The sequence below is a fragment of the Pleurodeles waltl genome, chromosome 4_1, assembly GCF_031143425.1.
Source record: "Pleurodeles waltl isolate 20211129_DDA chromosome 4_1, aPleWal1.hap1.20221129, whole genome shotgun sequence".
In the NCBI taxonomy this organism is placed as follows: Eukaryota; Metazoa; Chordata; class Amphibia; order Caudata; family Salamandridae; genus Pleurodeles; species Pleurodeles waltl.
Genome location: NC_090442.1, coordinates 41,737,042 through 41,744,445, shown reverse-complemented (window position 1 = coordinate 41,744,445; position 7,404 = coordinate 41,737,042). Strand labels below are relative to the sequence as shown.

The 7,404-nt window shown below is 39.2% G+C and overlaps 2 non-coding genes across 2 annotated transcripts; both read left to right on the top strand.

The window, feature by feature from the left end:
• The first annotated feature begins 3,124 nt into the window (after window positions 1-3,124).
• Window positions 3,125-3,202, top strand: TRNAR-UCG (transfer RNA arginine (anticodon UCG)). The gene has a single exon. It is a non-coding gene; the product is annotated as a tRNA-Arg (tRNA).
• Window positions 3,203-4,949: 1,747 nt separating this feature from the next.
• On the top strand, window positions 4,950-5,022 carry TRNAR-UCG (transfer RNA arginine (anticodon UCG)). The gene has a single exon. It is a non-coding gene; the product is annotated as a tRNA-Arg (tRNA).
• Window positions 5,023-7,404: the final 2,382 nt, after the last annotated feature.

Sequence of the window (7,404 nt, the reverse complement as noted above, 5' to 3'; positions counted from 1 at the left end):
ACCCAGTTGCAATTGTGTGGTATAAATCACCCTTAAAACCATTTTTGCTATAAACTTGAGATCTTTCTGAGATACTATCTCACAGACTTCTTATGAATGAGGAACTCTGAAATTGTCACATTCCAATTTGTACGTCCTTAAAACTCTGCTGGTTATTCAAATGGGCAGATTGTTTTTTAAATTCCTTTCTGTCTCTAGTTGTAGTTATATTGATACAGAGGCATAATTGTTGAATGATATATATTGGTTTGATTGAAATATGTTCGTAGAGGTGGTGATAGGCTTTCTGTGTCTGTCTGAGAGCAAGGACCGGTTAACGTCTTTTTCCAAGAGCAGTTTGTTGTGAAAGGTATCAGGCAAAGGAGTATGTATTGTGATGTGGTTCTCTGACTGCTTCTGTCCACTTGCCAAAAGTTCCAAGGCCCTATGATAGCACAAAAACTGTAAGATTGAAGTGGTGGGTGCCGGAGGTTTAAAATGGTCAGTTTAATTAAAGACAGAAAAGTGAAACGAATGACTGCAGAAATACTGTATGTGGCCATGAACTGAGATGAAAGGATGATTTTGGAACTCTGTCTTGCAGATTACCCTCAATGCCGCAATGGATAGGGCACTACTCTCACAGACCAGGGTGTGTAAGTTTAAGTCTACCTGAGGTGCACACCCTGAACTAATACATTTTTGCTGAAACCTAATCATATTGTTTACTCTTCCTCGTAGCAGCTTGCCAGGGTGATAGTATATTGCAACAGAACCATTCCACTTCTTCACTGAAAAGAGTCATGCTGGTTACCCAAATGTGCAGTGTGTCATTTTATACAGCTTTCTTTATTGAAATTAAACTTGGACTCACTTGAAATATACTCTTTCAAAATGAATGTTTTGAGCTGCTGTGAATTTTATTTCTAGAGGTGGTGACAGGCTTTCAGGTACGTGCTTAGGTCAAGGCCCTGTTCATGTCACTTGTATAAGCTAATTCAGGGAGCAAATTAGCAAGTCAAGAAATGGGAACTCTGAACTACTGTCAAAGCAGTTTCATTCTCTTTTCAAATAATCCAAAAATACCATTGCAGCATAAAACAGAGTATTCAATAAAAGAAGAAAGGAGGATTAACGGCAAAAAAGGACATCATAAGATATGAAACTTTGGAAAATATCTAGATATTGTTTGAAAAAACTCCTTTGATGGAAAGAAGATGAAGAACGGTATGGGATCCTGTCCTGCGCACCTGTAATTGATATGTTCCACATCAATTCATACCACCTAACCCTAAACACCCACACATATTGCAGTCAGTGACCATGTGGCCTCATGGATAAGGCGTCTGACTTCGGATCAGAAGATTGAGGGTTTGAGTCCCTTCATGGTTGGGTCTTTTTCTCACAGTACCCAACTTATCTTTACATACAAACTGGAAACACACTCTTACAATACTCCTTTCACTCTCACTCATTAAGAAAGCCCAATGCAAACTGCACAATCAGTCACGTTATGCCTTCAGCATTGCTACTTTTCTTTCTTTCTACCATACCAAAGTACCTCTTCATAAATGCCATGGATATGCAATACGTATGCAACAATATGACACGGCACAATCATTCTTAACAGAACTGTGGGTAGATTCAGTGCAGGGAGTGTGTGCGTGCCGAAAGTAGAAACTATGCATGGGTAGAAGCTCTATGATTTTCTCCAGGAATAATGCAAATTGTCCCTCAGAAAAAGTATAGTACTAGGGAAGAATCATAAAGGATTGACACAATTGCTGCCTTTGCTGTTGCCCCAGTTGTGTAATCTGTCAAGGACTGGTCTTTTGCTGATTGAGGCACCTAGTTGCAATTGTGTGGTATAAATCACCCTTACAACCATTTTTGCTATAAACTTGAGATCTTTCTGAGATACTATCTCACAGACTTCTTATGAATGAGGAACTCTGAAATTGTCACATTCCAATTTGTACGTCCTTAAAACTCTGCTGGTTATTCAAATGGGCAGATTGTTTTTTAAATTCCTTTCTGTCTCTAGTTGTAGTTATATTGATACAGAGGCATAATTGTTGAATGATATATATTGGTTTGATTGAAATATGTTCGTAGAGGTGGTGATAGGCTTTCTGTGTCTGTCTGAGAGCAAGGACCGGTTAACGTCTTTTTCCAAGAGCAGTTTGTTGTGAAAGGTATGAGGGAAAGCAGTATGTATTTGTGATGTGGTTCTCTGACTGCTTCTGTCCACTTGCCAAAAGTTCCAAGGCCCTATGATAGCACAAAAACGGTAAGATTGAAGTGGTGGGTGCCGGAGGTTTAAAATGGTCAGTTTAATTAAAGACAGAAAAGTGAAACGAATGACTGCAGAAATACTGTATGTGGCCATGAACTGAGATGAAAGGATGATTTTGGAACTCTCTCTTGCAGATTACCCTGAATGCCGCAATGGATAGGGCACTACTCTCACAGACCAGGGTGTGTAAGTTTAAGTCTATCTGAGGTGCACACCCTGAACTAATACATTTTTGCTGAAACCTAATCATATTGTTTACTCTTCTTCGTAGCAGCTTGCCAGGGTGATAGTATATTGCAACAGAACCATTCCACTTCTTAACTGAAAAGAGTCATGCAGGTTACCCAAATGTGCAGCGTGTCATTTTATACAGCTTTCTTTATTGAAATTAAACTTGGACTCACTTGAAATATTCTCTTTCAAAATGAATGTTTTGAGCTGCTGTTTATTTTATTTCTAGAGGTGGTGACAGGCTTTCAGGTACGTGCTTAGGTCAAGGCCCTGTTCATGTCACTTGTATAAGCTAATTGAGGGAGCAAATTAGCAAGTCAAGAAATGGGAAGTCTGAACTACTGTCAAAGCAGTTTCATTCTCTTTTCAAATAATCCAAAAATACCATTGCAGCATAAAACAGAGTATTCAATAAAAGAAGAAAGGAGGATTAACGGCAAAAAAGCACATCATAAGATATGAAACTTTGGAAATTATCTAGATATTGTTTGAAAAAACTCCTTTGATGGAAAGAAGATGAAGAACGGTATGGGATCCTGTCCTGCGCACCTGTAATTGATATGTTCCACATCCATTCATACCACCTAATCCTAAACACCGAAACATGTTGCAGTCAGTGACCATGTGGCCTAATGGATAAGGCGTCTGACTTCGGATCAGAAGATTGAGGGTTCGAGTCCCTTCATGGATGAGTCTTTTTCTCACAGCACCCAACTTATCTTTACATACAAACTGGAGGCACACTCTTACAATACTCCTTTCACTCTCACTCATTAAGAAAGCCCAATACAAACTGCACAATCAGTCACGTTATGCCTTCAGCATTGCTACTTTTCTGTCTTTCTGACATACCAAAGTACCTCTTCATAAACAAAACGTATATGCAATACGTATACAACAATATGACTCGGCACAATCATTCTTAACAGAACTGTGGGTAGATGCAGTGCAGGGAGTGTGTGCGTGCAGAAAGCAGAAACTATGCATGCGTAGAAGCTCTATGATTTTCTCCAGGAATAATGCAAATTGTCCCTCAGAAAAAATATAGTACTGGAGAAGAATCATAAAGGATTGACACAATTGCTGCCTTTGCTGTTGCCCCAATTGGGTAATCTGTCAAGGACTGGTCTCTTGCAGATTGAGGCACCTAGTTGCAATTGTGTGGAATAAATCACCCTTACAACCATTTTTGCTATAAACTTAAGATCTTTCTGAGATACTATCTCACAGACTTCTTATGAATGAGGCACTCTGAAATTGTCACATTCCAATTTGTACGTCCGTAAAACTCTGCTGGTTATTCAAATGGGCAGATTGTTTTTTAAATTCCTTTCTGTCTCGAGTTGCAGTTATATTGATACAGAGGCATAATTGTTGAATGATATATATTGGTTTGATTGAAATATGTTCGCAGAGGTGGTGATAGGCTTTCTGTGTCTGTCTGAGAGCAAGGACAGGTTAACGTCTTTTTCCAGGAGCAGTTTGTTGTGAAAGGTATGAGGCAAAGGAGTATGTATTGTCATGTGGTTCTCTGACTGCTTCTGTCCACTTGCCAAAAGTTCCAAGGCCCTATTATAACATAAAAACAGTAACATTGAAGTGGTGGATGGTGGAGGTTAAAAATGGTCAGTTTAATTAAAGACAGAAAAGTGAAACGAATGACTGCAGAAATACTCTATGTGGCCATGAACTGAGATGAAAGGATGATTTTGGAACGCAGTCTTGCAGATTATCCTCAATGCCGCAATGGATAGGGCACTACTCTCACAGACCAGGGTGTGGAAGTTTAAGTCTATCTGACGTGCACACCCTGAACTAATACATTTTTGCTGAAACCTAATCATATTGTTTAATCTTCCTCGTAGCAGCTTGCCAGGGTGATAGTATATTGCAACAGAACCATTCCACTTCTTCACTGAAAAGATTCATGCTGGTTACCCAAATGTGCAGCATGTAATTTTATACAGCTTTCTTTATTGAAATTAAACTTGGACTCACTTGAAATATTCTCTTTCAAAATGATTGTTTTGAGCTGCTGTGAATTTTATTTCTAGAGTTGGTGACAGGCTTTCAGGTACGTGCTTAGGTCAAGGCCCTGTTCATGTCACTTGTATAAGCTAATTCAGGGAGCAAATTAGCAAGTCAAGAAATGGGAAGTCTGAACTAATGTCAAAGCAGTTTCATTCTCTTTTCAAATAATCCAAAAATACCATTGCAGCATAAAACAGAGTATTCAATAAAAGAAGAAAGAAGGATTAACGGCAAAAAAGCACATCATAAGATATTAAACTTTGGAAATTATCAAGATATTGTTTGAAAAAACTCCTTTGATGGAAAGAAGATGAAGAACGGTATGGGATCCTGTCCTGCGCAACTGAAATTGATATGTTCCACACCCATTCATACCACCTAACCCTAAACACCCAAACATATTGCAGTCAGTGACCATGTGGCCTAATGGATAAGGCGTTTGTCTTCGAATCAGAAGATTGAGGGTTCGAGTCCCTTCATGGTTGAGTCTTTTTCTCACAGCACCCAACTTATCTTTACATACAAACTGGAGGCACACTCTTAGAATACTCCTTTCACTCTCACTCATTAAGAAAGCCCAATACAAACTGCACAATCAGTCACGTTATGCCTTCAGCATTGCTATTTTTCTGTCTTTCTGCCATACCAAAGTACCTCTTCATAAATGCCACGGATATGCAATACGTATGCAACAATATGACACGGCACAATCATTCTGAACAGAACTGTGGGTCGATGCAGTGCAGGGAGTGTGTGTGCGTGCAGAAAGCAGAAACTATGCATGCGTAGAAGCTCTATGATTTTCTCCAGGAATAATGCAAATTGTCCCTCAGAAAAAGTATAGTACTGGAGAAGAATCATAAAAGATTGACACAATTGCTGCCTTTGCTGTTGCCCCAATTGTGTAATCTGTCAAGGACTGGTCTCTTGCAGATTGAGGCACCTAGTTGCAATTGTGTGGTATAAATCACCCTTACAACCATTTTTGCTATAAACTTGAGATCTTTCTGAGATACTATCTCACAGACTTCTTATGAATGAGGAACTGAAATTGTCACATTCCAATTTGTACGTCCTTAAAACCATGGTGGTTATTCAAATGGGCAGATTGTTTTGTAAATTCATTTCTGTCTCGAGTGGTAGCTATATTGATACAGAGGCATAATTGTTCGAATGATATATATTGGTTTGGTTGAAGTATGTTAGTAGCGGTGGTGATAGGCTTTCTGTGTCTGTCTGAGAGCAAGGACCGGTTAACGTCTTTTTCCAAGAGCACTTTGTTGTGAAAGGTATCAGGCAAAGGAGTATGTATTGTCATGTGGTTCTCTGACTGCTTCTGTCCACTTGCCAAACGTTTCAAGGCCCTATGATAGCACAAAAACGGTAAGATTGAAGTGGTGGGTGCCGGATGTTTAAAATGGTCAGTTTAATTAAAGACAGAAAAGTGAAACGAATGACTGCAGAAATACTCTATGTGGCCATGAACTGAGATGAAAGGATGATTTTGGAACTCTGTCTTGCAGATTACCCTCAATGCCGCATTGGATAGGGCACTACTCTCACAGACCAGGGTGTGTAAGTTTAAGTCTATCTGAGGTGCACACCCTGAACTAATAGATTTTTGCTGAAACCTAATCATATTGTTTACTCTTCCTCGTAGCAGCTTGCCAGGGTGATAGTATATTGCAATAGAACCATTCCACTTCTTCACTGAAAAGAGTGATGCTGGTTACCCAAATGTGCAGCGTGTCATTTTATACAGCTTTCTTTATTGAAATTAAACTTGGACTCACTTGAAATAATCTCTTTCAAAATGATTGTTTTGAGCTGCTGTGAATTTTATTTCTAGAGGTGGTGACAGGCTTTCAGGTACGTGCTTAGGTCAAGGTCCTGTTCATGTCACTTGTATAAGCTAATTCAGGGAGCAAATTAGCAAGTCAAGAAATGGGAAATCTGAACTACTGTCAAAGCAGTTTCATTCTATTTTCAAATAATCCAAAAATACCATTGCAGCATAAAACAGAGTATTCAATAAAAGAAGAAAGGAGGATTAACGGCAAAAAGGCACATCATAAGATATGAAACTTTGGAAATTATCAAGATATTGTTTGAAAAAAATCCTTTGATGGAAAGAAGATGAAGAACGGTATGGGATCCTGTCCTGCGCACCTGTAATTGATATGTTCCACATCCATTCATACCTCCTAACCCTAAACACCCAAACATAGAGCAGTCAGTGACCATTTGGCCAAATGGATAAGGCGTCTGATTTCAAATCAGAAGATTGAGGGTTCGAATCCCTTCATGGTTGTGTCTTTTTCTCACAGCACCCAACTTATCTTTACATACAAACTGGAGGCACACTCTTACAATACTCCTTTCACTCTCACTCATTAAGACAGCCCAATACAAACTGCACAATCAGTCACGTTATGCCTTCAGCATTGCTACTTTTCTGTCTTTCTGCCATACCAAAGTACCTCTTCATAAATGCCATGGATATGCAATACGTATGCAACAATATGACATGGCACAATCATTCTGAACAGAACTGTGGGTAGATGCAGTGCAGGGAGTGTATGTGCGTGGAGAAAGCAGAAACTATGCATGCATAGAAGCTCTATGATTTTCTCCAGGAATAATGCAAATTGTCCCTCAGAAAAAGTATAGTACTGGAGAAGAATCATAAAGGATTGACAAAATTGCTGCCTTTGCTGTTGCCCCAATTGTGTAATCTGTCAAGGACTGGTCTCTTGCAGATTGAGGCACCAAGTTGCAATTGTGTGGTATAAATCACCCTTACAACCATTTTTGCTATAAACTTGAGATCTTTCTGTGATACTATCTCACAGTCTTCTTATGAATGA